General features: G+C 33.6%; 1 protein-coding gene across 1 annotated transcript in view; it reads right to left on the bottom strand.

The window, feature by feature from the left end:
- The window catches only part of LOC108358245 (uncharacterized protein DDB_G0271670), a 99,588-nt gene that overhangs the window by 74,235 nt on the left and 5,076 nt on the right, over positions 1-20,277 (bottom strand). The window contains exon 2 of the mRNA XM_017609466.1: positions 11,100-11,665. The gene's annotated coding sequence lies outside the window, so the exon portion shown is untranslated. The remainder of the gene's footprint in view (positions 1-11,099; positions 11,666-20,277) is intronic.

The raw sequence follows: 20,277 nt of genomic DNA, 5'->3' as shown, positions 1-20,277 counted from the left end.
AAGTCTTCTGTTGATAATGAGTGAAAACAGCGCGAAATTTCATGGTCCTAGCTACATAAATGGATGAATTATAACGAAAAATCTCATATCTGAACAATCAGTTGTATGGGAGCTATAGGTTATAGTTACCCGATCTTTTTAATTTTCACTGTAAGTTTTTTGTTGATAATTATTGAAAACAGTGCGGAATTTCATGTTCCTAGCTATATAAATGGAGGAGTTATAACGCAAAATTTTATATCTGAACAATCAGTTGTATGGGAGCTATAGGTTATAGTGACCCGATCTTTGTAATTTTCACTGTAAGTATTCTGTTGATAATGGGTGCAAGTACTGCAAAATTTCATGTTCGTAGCTGCATAAATGGAGAAGTTATAACGAAAAATCTCATATCTGAACAATCAGTTGTATGGGAGCTATATGTTATAGTGGTCCGATTCTTCCGGTTCCGACAAATGATTAATACATTATAAAAATACACCCACCTACCAAATTTGATCCGGATATCTCGAAAACTGAGAGACTAGATTGCATACAAACAGACAGACAGACGGACAGACGGACAGACGGACATGGATAAATCAACTCAGCTCGACGTTCTGATCATATAAGTATACATTTTGATGTTTTTTGTTCTGGTACTTACAAACATCGGACCAAAGTTATAATACCATTTCATGCTCATGAAAGGTATAAAAAAAACGTCTTACTAAGAGACAAACAGAATTAAGCTCAGGCCTCATCGATAGCAGATTTTTCAATTAGTCTTTCGAAAGATAGAAAAGAGCTTTCAAGATAGTTGCGAAACATGACAATTGCCTTACGGAGACTTTTGTCTTTCCAAAGGCTTTGGTGAGTTGGAAGATAGTTGCCTGTATTCGGGTCTCTTAGAACCAACAGCCTAAGAAAAGCTTACTAAACATTTGAGCAAATATTTTTATGGACTTACGGATGAGTTCAAAAGGCGCATGAGTTTAACATAAGGAATGATTATATTCATGTAGGAATGATATTCGCAGGGAGGCTATTGGACACCGCCACAGAGTTAACTAAAGCTCATTCCCTCGAGAAATCCGAGCTTCTATTTATCTTTGCACTGCTACATGCAAAATTTACCACATTATTTATGGCTGGATCGCTTCGACAAAAATAAGTTTTGTCAGCCGTTTTGAACCAACAGATATGTAAGTCTACCCAAATATTGCAAGTAAATGAAGAAGATATTTTTTCCTGGCAAAATATTTGGTCTCTAGAGACAAGAAGCAATTTTAACACGATTAATCGTTGGATAACTTGTGACCTGGGTTTTACTCATAGGGAGCGCAAGCATACTTTTAGTCAGAACAGAATATTTGCTACTCAGTTCCCCAGTTAAACGAAGGCAATACGCAGCTAATTTTTAGCGAATAAAGATTTGCTGAACCTGCAGAAAAATCAGTTCTATAGATGTACCTAAGTTTGAATATTTCTATAACACATATTTACTTGTCAGATTTCGTCAATTACTTAATTAAAATCAAGTCAACTCATTACATACGTATTTACAGTTAATGAACGCAAATTACGTAAGTACACTTAACTTATTCTTCGTGCGGCGGAAAGGAGAACAAAGAATATAAGTAAATTTAATGAAGCACTTATTGGAAAACTGAGTGTACCTGAGCAGTTATTCAAGCATACAGACAATCTAACATTATTCAATCAGCCATTCAATCAGTCACCCAAGCAGCCATTCAGTCAGCCAGCCTACCAATTATTATAAGAGCCATTTTAATGTTTGTACATTTGCCAATAGCAAAACGGAAATAGAGAAAGCGTAATGCTTTTCACCATTTACATTGTACATACACATAGAATGGAATTTAAAAATAAATGACCTCCGCCTAAATTAAAATGCAAGTCCTCTTCCTCGCTATTCATTTTCATTTTTCATTGCCGTTGCTAGGATTTTCTTTCATTAAGATAGCCATTTAACCACATTTTAGCTTTGGCGTACGACTGCTGTGTACTCAAAAGCTTTAACGGCGGCATTCAAGCCGGGATCAGCGTTTAAAATAGAAACTCAACCGTCACACTTAATCGCCTTTATTTGTGGCTAATTGGATGGCAGACAGACTGAATGAATGAATAACTGACAAAAGGCATTAAAATTGAAAATAAGAGAAATAAAACATCAATAACGGAAGTACGAAAATTAGCACAAATTTTCTGTAACTTAAGATATTTGTTGAACAGTTGCATATGATTTTGGATGCAATTTTTTTACGTGTGGCGTAAATTGTGGATTGAATGAAAAAGGAATAATTGATTGCAATAGCAGAAAAAATTGATATTTCGCGAGAAACTAAAAATATAATAGAGCACAGTGCTTGAAAATAGAATTATGGACGGATTTAAAAGAAAATTTGATTATTTATTCAACTTCTTTAATAACTTAAATAATTGTAATATGGGTATCATTCGAAATTGTTTTTAAAAGGAGGGTTGCCACCTGTTTAAAATGTCATATTCCACTTGAATTAAGGGAACTGGGTGAATGAAATGTGTAACAGACAAAAGAGGTTTCAGCTTGAAAATATTTTGAAGAGGCTTGCCACCTGTTTGCAAAGTCTATTTTAATTAAATTTTACAAAAGCTATGTATTTGCCGAAAGAACGAAACAGTGTTAAGATAATTTTAGTTTGAATATTTAGAATACTTTTGAGGCGTTTGAAGAGGGTTTTCGCCTGTTTAAAATGTTAAAATTAATTTTTCAATTAATTTTTCAAATTAATTTTTAACCCTAAATCCGCGATAAAAAGCAAACCTTTTTACTTGATATGGCCACAAATGATATTTTTACATAACAGCCCTAAAAATTCTCACTGCAAAAATAAGGTTCGTATTGCGAAAACTCATACTCCAATGCTGAGAGAATAATACAGCTGGTTGAATTATAATTTACTACGCAAATAATTTTTCTAATAGATCTTTACACACCGGGTGTTCAAAAAGTATTCGATCGCCCTCTATCTCGGAAAGCACTCATCAGAGAACAAAGGACCAGGGCAAGGGTTTTAGGATGTCGTTCGCGTAATCTGGTGGTGATCTCTAATTTGACCTTGACATTGGCATTGGACGTCATCTGAAGATCAAGTCGATTTTTTCAAATGGAAAGCGCATTGCAGATTCGAAAAGAGCGGAAAATTTTGCGTCCAAATATGGTCTTGACTATGACCTTGAAGGTCATTTCAAAAGCTAAGGTGGCATTGGTGCATTTATGCACTTCTACGTACCTTTAAATAAAGGAATAAAAAAAACGTATTTTTTCATAATATTTTTTTTCACTCCTTTACCTTTTATTAATGTTTCTTTTTTCTATTCCATTTTCTTCCAAAATTTTTATTCTTATAGTTCTCTACTATATACATATGTGTATATGTATGTACACCCAACATTTCATTTAATTTTTTCCATTAGGAGCTTACGCATGGCTATTTGTATGAAATTTGTTAATTTTAGTGGCTTTCTGGCAGCTTATAATTTATTTCATAGGGAAATTTCGCTTTATTTTATTTTTTTAGAAAAATTACCCTTAAAAACTAACAAACGCATTTACATTGCGGACACAACTTTTTCGATTTTTACCAACTAATGCGACATTGTGTGGCGTGATGAATTTAATAACCCTTTTTTTATTTCAGAAGCGTATTTGATGAATGGCTATTATTCGCAAATATTTTATACCAATTTTGCATACTTTTCTTTAGCTTTGAACTAAATTTTATGAGCTAGCATTTCTGTGTAATTACATACCAGTATAGCCGCACTTAAATTGCACCCTTTCATTTTAGAAATCCAGTTACCGATCTAATCCTTTTCACAAATTTTCCTACGCTGCTTTGTGCTACTTTTTCAAAGTTTCATTACTTTCGTTGGCATAGTCATTTTGTAGTTGATTTCCTTATTGCAACTTTGTGTTTTTGTTTTACTTTCATTCAGCAATTTTAATTGCTTTGTAAGCATATAATTAGAACTCTACCATTTATGTTGAAATAAAGTTAAGATAACAGCTTTCCTTAGCGTTGGATTTTACCTGTTTAAGTGGTTGGAGTGCTAATTAGTAGTGGGTGGCCAGCCGCTTATGAAAAATTCTACTTGAACTTCTGAAACTAATTCGCTAAAGTTTTTGAAGCATAATAAATCAAAGCTAAAAATTAACAACAATTTCTGCAGAAGATTTTAGGTGGCAAATTTGGAATAATTCTGCTGTTGAACTTTCGGTTTCCACAAACTCTAAAGAAAAAATTTTGTATGCATTTATAAACTAGTATATGCATAAGTATTTATGTATGTATTTAGTTTGCAATCGTCGTAATGTAGGACTCACGTGACTGCTAAGAATTTCACTGTGGTAACTGAATTGTGATGGCCGCCATATAAAATGATATGTAAGGCCTATTTTTGTTACGTCCCGTTGGAAAGTCAGCATCTACTCTGGTAGTCAAGAGGCAATAGTGGCTCTGAAACCACCAATGTTACGCCAAAATGCTACGTTGAATCTCTATCGCTAAAAATCTAAATTAATAAGGCTTGTGCCTAAAAATACATAACTCGTATAGGGAAATATAAGACATCTACAATTCTACAATCTATATTGAACCACTTTCGCTTTCGCGTTGCATATTTTTAGGCCCATATGTTATTCATTTACAGATTTTTCGCTTTAAAAATTTAGCTTAGAGATTGCTATAATCCCATTGTAGCTTTCATGAGGGTAAATTAAGTTAGGTTAGGCTCTGTGGTGCTATAGCTTAATAGATTTTAGCTGGACGGCAACTATAGCTGATCCATACGAAGTTGTTAGGAAAAATGCTTGAGTACATTAATGAAGCATTAATCAAGTACGGTCCGTGATGTTTTAACATTAGCCTAGCGAAAGCAGCTGCGTAGCAAATGCTAAGACGATTCCTCCTCGTCATCCGCTAAGCAGCCACAAAAATAGGGGAGACGATATTAAGTCGTATCGCATACGTTTCTAAGGGGCAGTGATCAGGAGCGCTGTAAAATCCGTGAGCTGCCGCTTGGCCAGCTGCCTAAGTTTCTTCCACTACTCGCGGTTCGCCGCCGGTCAGAATGACTTTTCATCCTTGCATGTGGAGGTTTTCGCTGGGTGATCGATGAGAAGTCAATAGGACCTCCTCAGGGTTCTCTACCTAACTCTACATAAACAATTCCTCAGCCCTGTAGTTTCCTGATATTCCACTGCATCTTTTGAGCCGAATAAGTTTAATCTGAAAGCAATCCGAGGCTATCGAGAGAATTGTTAGACATTCCTCCACGCATTTCGATCATACCATGATCAATACGCTTGGCTTTCAGAGTATCAAGATATTTACCCTTTTATTTCGCAATGCACTGGTGTGTAGCCAGTCTGAGGCCTCAAACTCCGGTCGGTACTGAAATATAATGTTAATTGGACATCTATTCCAGATAAGGATCCGCGAGGGTATGCTTAAATAAAACTTTATATCGGTTGCCGTTCAAACTAAGACTGAGGTACACAAAGAACGGACAACCCACCTCAAATTAGTCTAACCGCTGTCGTCTGATAACCAGGAGTTTTTCTGAGGAATTTCGGCTTCATAGGGGTGACCAAGGAGTATCTTATGCTGACAATAATAGAAAGGAGACAGATTCTGTGTTGTAAATTGAAAAGTACTAGTAAATACCCGGTTCGGCTCGCAGCGTCCGATAAATACTTTTGGCCGCCCCGAGAAATTTTATCACGCGAAGGTAGACGTTAGATCGCATTAGAGGTGTATGCGAGCGTGAGAAAAAAAGGGGCGTTGGCCGTAAATTCGAAGTTTCTAAATATCTCGACGCCAGTGTCATATACTGAGTACATTTTATACAGAAACATTTCTCATTGGCAGCCGCCGTCGTCGAGTGGTTAGAGGTGGGCAATATCACGCGGTAGCACCAGGGTTTTATCCCTGATCCGTGCGAAGGAGAAGCTCGACCAAGTGCTGGAAATGTGTAAGCGCCAAATATTTTTTTCTTATCATGAAACTAATATCCATTATAAATTTCCACCAGTTCGTACAATAAATACAGCTTTTCTAAATATCTCTATTCCAGCGCCATCTGGCGACTGCAAAATGTAGTAATGATCTTTTGTAATATCAACAAAAGCGGGACATAAATACGGGGTTTCCAACCACAATGCCACCAAGCAATTAATTTGGTAGCCTATGTTGAAACCAGATGTTTAAGGAATAACCTCCGAAAATTTTAATAAAACCCATTAAGTAGTTTTTAAGCCAAATTATTACAAAAACCACGGCTATCATTTTATATATTATTATTATATTTAGGGTGGTCCTTAAAATATCAACATATAAATTTCTTAATTTTGTTATTCGTACAAAATCCACGAAAATTCAAAAAAAAGGGGCCGTTAGCAGGTTTTCAAAAAGTATTTATAAAATAAAAATTACAAAAATTCAAAAAAAATGTTTACTTGAAATCTGATCAATTTAGCATATTTTAGCGATTTAAAAAAATCTTTTCTTTTGCAAACCTTGGTAGCGACCCTTAATTTTTTTTTTTAATCTTGAAGCTTTTCTGAATATCTTATTTTTGCTTGGAAATACTAGAAAACTGAAAACTAAAAAATAAATTTTTTATGGGGCACCCCTTAATATTATTCTGCGTATCAAACTTACGAAAATTTGAAAATTTAAAAAAAATTTGCGTCACTACTGGGTTTTGAAAAAATTGTAATCGAAAAAATGCAAAAATTCGAAAAACTCGTTGACATTAAATCCGATTATATTAGCATAATATTGAAACTAGCAAAAGTCGAAGTTCTGTCGCATATTCACGATTAAAAAAAAAATATTTTTTCTTCAAATCCTGGTAGCGACCCCTATTTTTACCTTCCTTTTATTAGCTCGGGATGTAACATCAATATTAATGCGCCAAAAAGATGCAGCGATTTTTATACTCAAGTTACATACCTGATGACAGTACGAATCAATTATAATAGGGAGGTTTTAGTTTTTTAAACTATGATTTTATTGTTTTAATTTTGAAACTCTTGTGGATATCTTAATTTTTTACGTAGACCCCTATTTTTAATGTACACCCTAATGTATACACACTCATACATAGATAAGGGCAAATTACCCAGTCTTAGTCCTTAGGATCTTTGCTTTTAGGTTGTGTTAAATGACTCATAGAGTATTATGATATTATTTTGGTACAAAGTATGTTTGATTTCACTGTGATATTACATACATAGTACATTTTCCAATAAGTACAAACAAAAACTCATCATGCACTAAATGCGTTGCAAGCAAAAATAGTATATATAAAATGCAAAGTGACAAAAAAGTTGTCTGAAAGTGTCCTGCAATGTGCACGACAACTGCTGCGAACATTCAATGTGGATTGATATGTGAGTGGCACGAAAGTGGAGCAGGTCGACAAGCTGTTGAAAGATGAGACCAATGAATGGTGAAAATTACAAAAGAGAAATTTCTAAAAAAGGAAACGGAATATGGAATATGAAAAATGTAAACCTCCTTTCGGCCAGGTTCATAAACTCATTTTTTCATACGACTCACATAAACACTTTAGTAGAGCACACAAAGAGATTGTTAACCTACATAAGCAAACACAGACTAATGTAGACATAGATTGAAGTTTATACACAAAATAACCTGCCTTTGCAAAGTAAAAACCTACATGGATTTTTAGGAAAGTGCGTGTCACATGCGGTCAGGCTCATTGGGAATATGCCAAAGGAATTAATAGAGCGAATGGACAGGTCGGAGATAGAGCGAGATGGCGTTACAGTGTGATATCAAAGTGCGAACACTAAAACTAAATGTCAGTAACAGAGAATTGTTATGGGATATATGTATGTATATACATACAACATATTTACGATATGTAATAAGTAATTAAATGTTTTTAAACGCAACTTCAACAGCAGACGGAAAAAGTTTCCTAGACACACACATTTACACACGTATGCACACTCACTCGTACATAATCGTACATTAGAAAAAGGTTAATGGGTGCGAATGACTGAAAGTGAACACGTGGCTGTGAATAATTCAAAAATTGTTGGCTGTCTGAGCACCTGATTTCGAATGCGTCGTCTTATGGCAGACAAAAAGCAATCGAAGTGAAATCAATTGTCGAGGAGTAATGAAAATATGTAAGTGGAAGTATGAAGTGAAAAAATTAGAAAGAATTGTAATTGTTGAAACACAGATAAACGTTAAATTAAAAGGGAGCGCCCTGAACTTAACCTTTTTAATGGACTCACGTACATACACAGCTGCATACGTACATATGTACATACATAAATATGTATTGATGTTATGTCTAGCAAGAGCAAAAACAAAAGGGCGGTGGTCAATTTGGGTGGACGAGTAGATAAAAGTAGGTGGTATTTTTCAATGGGTGTGGAACAATATGTGATTTCCCATGTGTATCGTAAATATGTATACACCCAGCAAAAACTTTTATTTTTTTAGTAAGCGCTTACTTTTTGTATCGATTGAGTAACGCATTACAATACGCCTCAAGACAAAATCTTGCTCGTTTAACCGCTGCATTACCTGTTTTTTAAATTTTTTAAATTTCTCGCTTATCACTAATGACATGCCCAGGTTAAAGTAATGTGTTCTGTTAACTAGAAGGTATGTGCTGAATTACTTTCGTAAAATGCTTACCAATCGAGATACACCACTCACCTTCTAGTTTACAGAACGCATTACTTTAACATGGACATGTCATTGGAGGTAAGCGACAAATTTAAAAAATGCAGTGGGTAAACGAGAAAGTGAAAAAATTTGTTTTGGGGCGTATAGTAATCATCAATACAAAAAGTAAGCGCTTTCCAAAGAATCAAAGTTTTTGCTGGGTATATACATATGTACATATGTTGAGGGATGGTAATAATTAAGGTAGTTGAGTTCAATAAAAGCAAATTTTTACGTAGTGGAGTGGGAACAATTAACTTTCACTTAACACCGGGCGACAAAAACAAAACAAATTCCAAACAAATGAAGAAATCAATATACACACGAAACTATGGGCCAAATAAATATAGTAAAACTGCGGTTTTAGTTTTTATCTCAAATCTAAGACACAATTCTGTTGAATTTAAAAAAATTCAAATATTTTGGTTTACGAGGATGAACAGGTATTGAAAAAGCCCTTTTAGTAAATTTTATTTTTTAAAGCTTATAAAGTTAAAGAGACGAAATTCGAGGATGTGTCGAGTTTACATTAGTCCTTAACATATAATTTTTTCAAAATTAAACATTGCAAAATTTGAACGAAATTGAAGGAGATGCAAATTCGAAGTTGGCTTTTAGTATCTATTGAGGTATACTTCCATAAAATAATAATAAATACAAAATAAAGCAAAAGGTAAATGATGAAAAAAATTTAAAATGTCGCGTCCCTATTTATATGTTCGCCACTGTAAGTATGCTACAACAGCAATTTATTTAGGTTGACAACTCGTATTACGCTTTCCAACATCAGATTGAAGAAATCGTACGAAACTGAATCACCTGGATTAAAATTTCATTTAATCTCGAATAACGTGCAGGGGTTAGTTCCAATTTGTACGGAGCTAAAAGTTCTAGATATTCTAATGAAACTGATTCAAATGTATCTTTTCGGAATGTGAAAGACGCTTCAAAAAGTGAATTACTCAAAATGGAGGTATCGCAAGGCGCCTGCCTGAAGCTCCTTTTGGCATTATCGTTCAACTTCACTTCGTTTAAAAACTTTTAATAAAGCTACCGGTTCTCTTCATAATAAGCATTGTCTCTACTACAAATATTTTTGCTTCTGAATGTAGACCATGTTCCTCTACTCCTTAATTATCAAAAAAAAGTGATTGCCTACGGACTCGTACTAAAGGACTCGATTGCTCAAAAAAATTTAATTGTAATATACAGTGGGGCGAAAAAATGCCAAAATGGTATTTTTCTTAGTATTAACATGTTTTTCATATTAAAACATATTCCTTCATGTTTGATTAAAATATTGGCCATGCTATGGCTAAAACAGATTTTAACAAAGTTTTAAACCAAAGAAAAAAATAAGAAAGTTTTTCCCATTTGCATCAAATTTACTAACTTTTTGATATGTATTTGTAAAACACTTCTGCAGTCGTATAGCCTATCAAAATTTAGCATAATAAAGTGTAAGTTTGAAGACTCTAGAAAATCGCGTTGATTTTTATTTCTATATCGAGCCCTAACCACCAAAAAAACGTAACCGACATATTTTTCAAAATTTTTCTTTTTTATGCAGAAATGCCCATAGAGCATCTAGATGCAATTCAGCATCAAAGAAATATTTAAAAAAAAATTTCGCTTAGGTTTTTTTGGCGGTTGGGTCCCGATATATATATTTTACTCCCTAAAGCACTTTTATTTCTTAAAGCATTTTGTTAGAATCTTTAAACTTGCACCCTATTATGCAAAAATTTCATGGGTTATAAAACTTTCTTACTGAGAAGTTTTTTACAAATTGATATCAAAAAGTTAGAAAATTTGAAGCATTTTTCAATATTTTATTTTTTTGGGGTTTAAAACCTTAATTAAAGCTGTTTTAGCTATAGCATGGAAAATATTTAAATCAAACATCAACCAAAAGGTTTAAATATGAAAAACATGTTGATATTAAAAAAACTAACCATTTTGCTCCCCACTGTGCATAGATTAGGGTGGTCATCAAAATATCAAATCAAACTTTTGTATGAGGCAGCCATGTACTTTGTTCGACGTACAAAATAAAGACGTCCACGAGAATTTAAAAAATTTTTAAAAATTTTAGGGCCGCTACCAGAGTTTTGAAAATATTTAATTTTTTTACCTAAAAGCACAAAAAAGACCATTAATCTAAACAAAAACTTTCCAAATATAAGTGAAAAAATGCGTTTTGAGTTCAACAAGGCCATACTATTTAACTCTCCTTTTACATAAGCTTCTTGGTATTCTTTTCAATTTAAATATTTATAAACCATATTAAGAACCACCCTAACTTACTCTGACATATTTCTAATAACTTCAAATACTTACCATTTAATAATTTAATATGTAACATTGGTTTCCATATACAGACGCTGTATGACTGCTACCCCTGTTGTTGTTGTTGTTTTTTTTCAACTGACACTATTGTTTACACATCTTCCAGAGCAGTCATTTCCGTTAGTGACACTCTTTCCTACTCCCACAGCTTTTTTGTGTCTGTATTCTTTTGTTTTTGTTTGCAATGTGTGATTGTTTCACTCGCTTATTGCTTGCTTCTAATCTGCTTGGTTAGCGTTTAAATAATCGCTGAGATTTATCATTCTTTCACTTCGTTCCCCGCAAGCCACTTACATATGTACATATATACACTTGTGTGTCCATTGTGTCTAGCGCAATTTTTCAGCACAACAAATTACTACTTCCTTAATCTTTTGGTTCGTTTCGTTAATAATCATTTCCCATTTTTCCACGCTTTACAGTGGTACGCTTTTCACATTGTCTACTTGACTCATACATACAAATCTTTATATCTAACTATACATACATATGTATTTTTGTTACACAAATCACAAACACTTTCTTGTTCGAGTGAAGCCAACATCCGCTGAGTTTTGCTGCACATATTAAAAAGAGACAGTTGAAAGCATTGCGTTGGGATAGATCGAGAACCAGTACCGCCTCTTTAAGAGCTAGTTCTGCGCTAGTTCTGAACTAGAGCGATTTACTGCAGGGCCCTGCAGTAAAATTTAGAGACAGTCTGTTAAAGCGCTAGTTCCACCCTATACATTTCAGAACTATCTCTGAGATAGTGCAAAACGGATGCAGAGAGGGACAGTTGAAACTTTTGGTGTGCTAGTTGCGCTCTGTTGAGAAGTAAATGCACATATTCTCACTTCTCGTACAATACTACAATAGCTCAGCGGGAAGACCTCCGACTCTAACATCGCTGGTCGCGAGTTCAAATCGCGGTGTAGGCAGTTGTGATTTTCAAATTTAATAAATTTGAATTTTTAAGTACCGCTAAAAAATTTAAGAGAAAATGATCAAATTTAATATAAATACAATAAAAAAATTAAATAAAATGCAATCTGTACAGAACGTAAAAAATTTAAAAATAATCAAAATTTTGTTCATAAAAAAACTAATTGTCGCAGATCTCTCCAAAATGGGAACAGTTCAGAAAAGAAAAAATATCTAATAATCTAGTTTTAAATTTTTTTCTCATAAAAAACTCATTGACCCCGAACTGTCTAAAAAAAAACCAGTTCAGAACTAGTTCGAAAGTTCTGCAGAGGTGGCAATTTTCACTTCGTAGGACATCGCCATTTAAAAAGAGACAGTTGAAAGCATTGCGTTGGGATAGATCGAGAACCAGTACCGCCTCTTTAAGAGCTAGTTCTGCGCTAGTTCTGAACTAGAGCGATTTACTGCAGGGCCCTGCAGTAAAATTTAGAGACAGTCTGTTAAAGCGCTAGTTCCACCCTATACATTTCAGAACTATCTCTGAGATAGTGCAAAACGGATGCAGAGAGGGACAGTTGAAACTTTTGGTGTGCTAGTTGCGCTCTGTTGAGAAGTAAATGCACATATTCTCACTTCTCGTACAATACTACAATAGCTCAGCGGGAAGACCTCCGACTCTAACATCGCTGGTCGCGAGTTCAAATCGCGGTGTAGGCAGTTGTGATTTTCAAATTTAATAAATTTGAATTTTTAAGTACCGCTAAAAAATTTAAGAGAAAATGATCAAATTTAATATAAATACAATAAAAAAATTAAATAAAATGCAATCTGTACAGAACGTAAAAAATTTAAAAATAATCAAAATTTTGTTCATAAAAAAACTAATTGTCGCAGATCTCTCCAAAATGGGAACAGTTCAGAAAAGAAAAAATATCTAATAATCTAGTTTTAAATTTTTTTCTCATAAAAAACTCATTGACCCCGAACTGTCTAAAAAAAAACCAGTTCAGAACTAGTTCGAAAGTTCTGCAGAGGTGGCAATTTTCACTTCGTAGGACATCGCCATGTAAAAAGAGACAGTTGAAAGCATTGCGTTGGGATAGATCGAGAACCAGTACCGCCTCTTTAAGAGCTAGTTCTGCGCTAGTTCTGAACTAGAGCGATTTACTGCAGGGTAATTAATCAATCATAATTAAACTAACACATGCAATCATAATTAAACTAACACATGCAATCATAAATAAAGGTAGGTGTATATGTATGTGCTGCTTTACGAACATATTTATTTATCTTCCTGCTCTTGGCAAATGATGTCACTTTAGCTTTGTTGTTAGAATTCAACCAGCTTGCACTAAAGTTCCGTTTGACTGGCTGTTTGCGATATTAATACGCATGCAGACGCTATTGAAAAATTGCTTGTGCGAATACTTGAACGTTGCATATTTCTAGGACCGTCTCTTAGTTTGTGTGTAGCTTAGCAAATTGATGCCACCCATTCTGTTTGTTTATGTTTTGTTTATGGCACTGTTTCTAAGTTCACTTCGTTGTAGTCTGCTTTGGTGCAAAAAAAAAAAAAAAAAATTATTCGTTTGCGGTGCGTGAGTAAATTATTCAAAATTTTCTCTTTATTTTACGCATTCATATTTATGTACGTATGTCTGTATTTGTTTCATTTATTTAAGTGCATGTAAAAGTTAGTGTTAGTGATGTTATTGATTTTTCTGCAATTTCATGTGATTTATATTTTCTTTATGTATTTTGATTTATACATTACTTGCATTTGAAAACAAAAACAACCTAGTTTTCCATTAATTAGGTCGTAAATTATTTTTTGTAAATAAAATTTAACAACTCCAATAAAGTACTTATCTTGCCAGTAAAAAATTAGTATGTGGCTCATAAATAAAATTATAGAAATTAGTATGCAAATGAAATAATGATATTTGAAGAGACTTTCTTCATAACTGAAACTTGATTGTTACTAATTTTTTTGGAGTTTGAGATAGCCGAGGGTAATAAATGAATTGTGTTGTTGTTATTCTTGTAGTGGGTACATAAGCCCCAAGGTCAAATCTCGATAATAATAATAATAATAACATAGATTGGCGCTTACACATATGTCAGTGTTTGGCCACGTTTATCCTCCGATTTGTGGCGTGCGCCTTGATGTTACTGTAGGGACCTACAGCCTTGCGCCGACGCCTAACGGTGTATAATTAATTAAAAAAATAATTGTTTAAAAAATGCTATTTTTTATTGCGAAAAATTATTTATTTAAATCCATCCCATACCCTTATTTAAAGGCAAGGTAATTACGCACATTTGCATTTCATTTTATTACTTTTATTAATTAATGCATTGGCACGGCAAGATTAAGAAATCGTTTGTAGTGCAACAGTAATTTATTAACAAAAAAAAAGAAATATAAAATAAAATAAAGGAAAGGAAAATATTGAATTAAAAAATTAAATTAAATTTAAAAAAATATAATTTTATTTTTTAAACAATGAAATCTAAAAATCAAAAATAAATTAATTATAAAAAGAAAGAATTTAATCCAAAAAGAGGAAAATAGTACTTAAAAACTAAATGAAATAAAAAAATATATATTTTTATTTTTAAACCAAAATCTAAAAACTAAAAAGATCTAAATTCAAAAAAAAAACAAAAAAAAAACAAAATAAAATAAGATCCTCAAAAATTAAATGAAATAAAACAAATACATTTTTCTTTTTAAAACAATACAGCATACAAATTAAAAGAAAATGAAGGGGAACCAAACTAAATTAACGAAAAAGGAATAAACAAAAAAGTTTTTAAAAATTTAATGATTTGAATTTAAACAATAAAATATAAAAATTACAAGAATATTAAACTAGAAAAAAAATACTGAAAAAAGAACAATAATGTAGGTTCCTAAAAATTTAACACAATTAAAAAGAAATATTTTAAAGCAATAAAATTTAAAAATTCAAAGAGAATCAAATAAAAAAAGAAAAAAGAATAATTAAAAGAAGTCATTTTTAAGCAAACAAGTAGTTTTTAATCAAAAAACGAAACCAATTTCAATTCTCATATAAAAATCTATGAGTAGATACCGTTAATTTCTTCGATCCAGTGATCATATCAAAAATCAATATGGGACCACCTCTGAGGTACCAATTTTCCTTAAAAAAATAATAATTTTAGAAATTGGTTAACGTGGTCCAAATTGTCTGTGTCAATTTATCGATTTTATCAAACCGATTGTTGACTTTTGGTGTATTGATTTTATCTCTCACCTGTGAGGTAACACGTTTCCTTAAAAAAAAAATTATAGAAATCGGTTAACGTGGTACAAAGTTACGCGGTAACGTACCTAAAAAAAACTAAAGAAAAAATATTCCGACGAATTGATAACTTTTCTCCTTTTTACCTTCCTTTTATTAGCTCGGGATGTAACTATGTAATATTGATGCGCCTAAAAGATGCAGCGATTTCTATTCTCAAGTTACATACCTTATGACAGTACGAATGGCAATTATAATAGGGAGGTTTTAGTTTTTTAAACTATAATTTTATTATTTTGTATTCGGTTAAAAAATAAAATAAAAATTGGTGTGGGAAATCTAATGCCAATTTCGTTTCTACCGAAAAATGCAACCTTCTCTTTGTTCTCTACGAACAAACACTAAGAAGAGGGGGATGAGAAGGCAACATTTTTTGGAGAAACGAAATCGCCATAAATGAATTACGTACGCATTAGGGTGGGTAAATTTATCTGGGAGATGTTTTCAACTATGCGCGTTTAGCACAAGTGGGACCCTACGCAAATTTGCCGAAGTAACCATGAGTCAAAAATCAATTTGTAGTTTGGCAAAGTGCAAAAATAGGTTTCTTAGCATTTTGCTGTAGTGCCATAAAGAAGTGCTTGAATTTTGTATAACAACATGCTATAAGGGGTTTGTTGGTATGAGGAATGCATTTCTGCACTTATCATTTTCTTAAAACTTCCACCAGAGGGTGCAACATTAATCATTTTCACATTTTTTTCGAAACCAATTTTGCCAATTTGGCGAACTCTAAATTGATTTTAGACCCTTGGTTTTTCGGAAAATTTGCGTAGAATCCTCCTTTGACTTACGCGCATAGTCAAAAAAAAAATACCCACCCTAGTATGCATGTTTTTGACGCTGACTGTAGATATTTCGTCAGTACCCATTTTAGTAAATGCGAGAGAAAGAAAGAAGGAGCGTGAGGTGAATATCTTACCCAATAAAGTAATGGCTGAGTAATATTTCTTACAAAAAAAAACAATAATTCGCAACAAGGAAGGAAGTTAATAATTCAAATTTTCTTTATAAAATGTGTCTTAACTTCCCTTAGTAACTAACATACTAAGCATCATATTTTTCAATAAGTGCAAAATTCAGTCGAACCGAAAAATGTTTAAAAGTTTAGATAGAATTAGATGCAGAGAATAGATAGCCGCGTAGTATGAGGGATGCACTACTACCTAAAGATCTATTCAACCCTCTCCTCCTTTAGGCATTCAGAAGATCGCTTGTGGTTAAGAAGTATAAGTACATATGTATGTACTTTCGCTATGACCATAAGGGGCAAACCAATTTCTCGCGTCTTCTTGAGACGACATCGCACTGCAGAAGTAGCTGCGATAGTGTCTCCATAGCCAAGTCGTTCAAATATTTGCCTCGTTCGAATAGTGGCTTTTCGAGACAGCGTCCTTTATAGGATCAAAAGTTTTTCCTTTAGGTATTTTATTAAAAAATTAAAACCTCTTCAGATTGTGCGCCACCAATATTCATTTCGTTTTCCGTAGCCCCAATACATTGACCTAGTGGTTTTACTCCTTCTTTTTCGTCTCTCTCGTGCTTTCTTTTTTAATAGTGTGCTGACTTATCGCAAAGAAGAGCGCAGGGCTCACTGCTGTTGTTTCGGTCGCATCTCTTACTAATCTGTCTTGTTTCTTATTGATCTCAAGGCAAGGCTTTGTTATCCAAAGCATCTTAGTAGATATCATTATGTTAGAATTTGGTTCCTCCATACGCTAGGGAGGTTTTTACTTTATGTTTCTCATGAGCTACAATAATTACTTGATAACTGACATTGCGCCTAAAACCCCACTATAAATGCAATATATACATACATTAGGGGTATTCTCCGAGTCTTGCAAAGCCCTTGCATGGTGCACAGATTGCACGGATTGCAAAGCTGTCCCATACGAAAACCGGTTTTTACCGTGCAATCCGTGCACCGTGCAAGGGCTTTGCAAGACTCAGAGAATACCCCTATTGTTTTTTCTCTACCATTATGACAAACAATTGCCGACTGTTGGCTGCACAGCTTCATTACAAAACTTTAATCCCATCAAATTGCATTAGACTTTCCACTTAGTTGCTGCAATTCATTGCCGAGCAGCAGCACTTCATTTTATACACGAGAACAACTTTTATTGTAACTGTGCTGCATTGCATAGCATCTATACACACACACATACACAAATATATGTATACAAAATCAGGTAGTTAAGTGCAGTACATCACATAACTCAAGTACGAGATGCTGTTTAGTGTAGTTGAGACCACCCGCCGGCAGTGTACCTATGTATGTTTGTATGTCACTTACCGAGGTACATATGGTTTAAATGGCACATATGTGTATGTATGTATGTATGTACGTACGTAATTAAACGTATACGTAGCATGATCGTGCTTTATTTTCTTTTTTCTTTTAGCAACCAGCCAGCCAGTCTAACTGCCAGCAATGCTTTGTACAGCACATTCGGCTTCTTCAATGACTTTGTCAAGTGCTTTGTTTGCTCGTTAATGCATTTTCTGTGTTGTTTGTTATTACTGCTGTTGTTATTGTTGTTATTTTGTACATTGTGGCTACCAGTCGTTTGTAGCATACGTGTGTATGTCGGTATTTCGTATTGTGTAGAAGTTTGAAATGTTCTGTGCGCCGTTAACTATGCAACAGCTTAAGCGTTCTTAAGTGAGTACACACGACTAACTAAATTTTGGAAGTGATGGATATACATACATACATATGTGTGACTTGCCATGTGTAGGTGCATATGCCTGGCAGGAACTTACCCCCTAATTATGTGCACTTAGCAAATAATCAACCATGACTATTTGTCAATAAATTTGCGCCGAAAACTATGTTTCTAAGATTTGTCAGTATTTGGTAAATTTTTTATAAAGCGCCCAAAATTAAATTTTTGCAGCATAGCTTTGGCACAGTGCACAGAATTAGGGGGTTACTATTTTAACTACCTAAATTAGACAAACGTGATTGCCTGTCTTGAAATTGGTGGAGAAAGTTCTTCAGAGATATTTTCCGTTTGAGGTGTAAGCACCTCTTTTCAAAAAATGTGAGGTCTTTCATCCCTTCGTTTGTCATCCATATTATAATACAACGGATCGCAATCGCGGCTCTTTGAGCCAAATGCGGCTATTTGTACCTTTTAAAAAGGCATTTTCGAAATAAAATGGGTTTTTAACCCATTTTGTTTGACACCCACATTATTGTGATACTTTATTTAATACATTTTATCTTTTTTGAACAGGTGGCAACCCTCTTAAAGAATATTTTCCAAAAAAATCGTTTTATCGTACCTATCTGTCCGAGATTTTATTAAAATACGCGTAGCTTTTTAGCGTAAAAGTGCAACAAATACACCCACCCACAGTAGGACAATTTCTAAAGACACAAAATAATATGATGGAGATAAAAAGAACTATGTCTTAAGGCCGTGTGCACCATTAAATGAAAATCGGTTCTAAAATGATGTAATTTTAATTAAATACAACATTTTTTTTTATTTAAAAATAACGGGGCACATTTTAGTATCATGGATGATTTTTCTTTTTTTTTTTTGGAACACAAAACAACGCGTGCAGAAAACAGCACTCAGACTACATGCCGTACTGCTGTCATGTTCCCTTAACTCTTAATGCATAAAAAGTTGTTTTATATCACTTTTACCTTTTTTTGGAAATATTCTGCTGTTCTCCCTAATAAATACTATTTAATGTAAGTAGATATTAATACCCCCATTAAGTATTGTAATCTCAGATTTTATATTAAATTCCACCCTACTGGTAAGCTGGTTTATTTGTGCGTATATATATTTACTTTCCTACATAAATATTTGCTATCCCCTCTCTTCGTCCATCCCCCCTTTCATCGGCAAGTGAGCACGTTTTCGTTCTTTTCGTGGCAGATAAGTGCATTTGTCTGCTTTTTGTTTGCAAACGTGCTTTCCTCACACTTTTCTTCTTAAAACAATACAAGTGTTGTTGTGATTTTCAGCAGTTAATGTTGCTACATATTGTAAGCGAATTGTTGCACCTTTTTGGCACAGCCTTGACTTAAGACTCAAGCAGCAAGGGTGCTAACAAATACATAAGTAAGAGCGTTGTAAGCGCTTGCCTTGCTTTTATTTGTGAAATCTATTTTTAAACCATTGTATGTCGTTTTGTTTTGTAAATATTTTCATATTATTTGTGCAACTGAGTGTTTTGTTTTATTAATTTATGTTTAACCCTTGTGCGGAACCCTAGGTACACCTGTACATGTAACTAACTATGAACGTTAAGAGAAGTGTTTTAACAGTACATTGGAGAGCTGAAACTTCATGTTACTATAAAATAATATTTTTGTAATATATTACGACTTTCAGAAAGTAGAATTTTGTTATGATTTGTAAAGGTATACTCATAGGTAAAAACATATTCACCTATGACCATTTTGTATACAAACTGTAAGGAATCTCATAGACTTTGTGTCCATACACATTAGGATGGTCCTAAGAATATCGACATCTGAATACCTGACATGCTTCAATGCGCCTTAAAAGTATTATTGTGTTGTTACTCCCGCCCAAAACTCGTATGGCCTCATTCATACAAAATAAAATATATTGAAAGAATTTTATTAAAGGACATTTTCAAACACCTTTCGATTTATGAAGCATTTTTTATTTTAGTTGATATACTTTGCAACTTAATTTTTAATCTTATTGAGTCTATACATCGCGCACTTTCCTCAAAGGTGGCAACCCGCTTCAAAAATATGTTCGACAGTAAAGTTTCTTAAACCCCTTTTGTTTAACACCGTTATTTTAATGTTCCTTTTATTTTATCAATTTAAATGAATAAAATTTTGCAAACAGGGGGGTGGCCCCTCTAAAATATTTTTGACAGTGAGCATTCCTAACCTCTTTTATATCCATATCGCAATATTTAGTTTAGCTTAT

This window comes from Rhagoletis zephyria, unplaced genomic scaffold (assembly GCF_001687245.7).
Source record: "Rhagoletis zephyria isolate East Lansing unplaced genomic scaffold, Rhagoletis_zephyria_1.1 Rzeph_scaffold_00225, whole genome shotgun sequence".
NCBI lineage: Eukaryota > Metazoa > Arthropoda > Insecta > Diptera > Tephritidae > Rhagoletis > Rhagoletis zephyria.
Note: the sequence above shows the minus strand (reverse complement) of the source record. Positions and strands in the feature narration are given on the sequence as shown.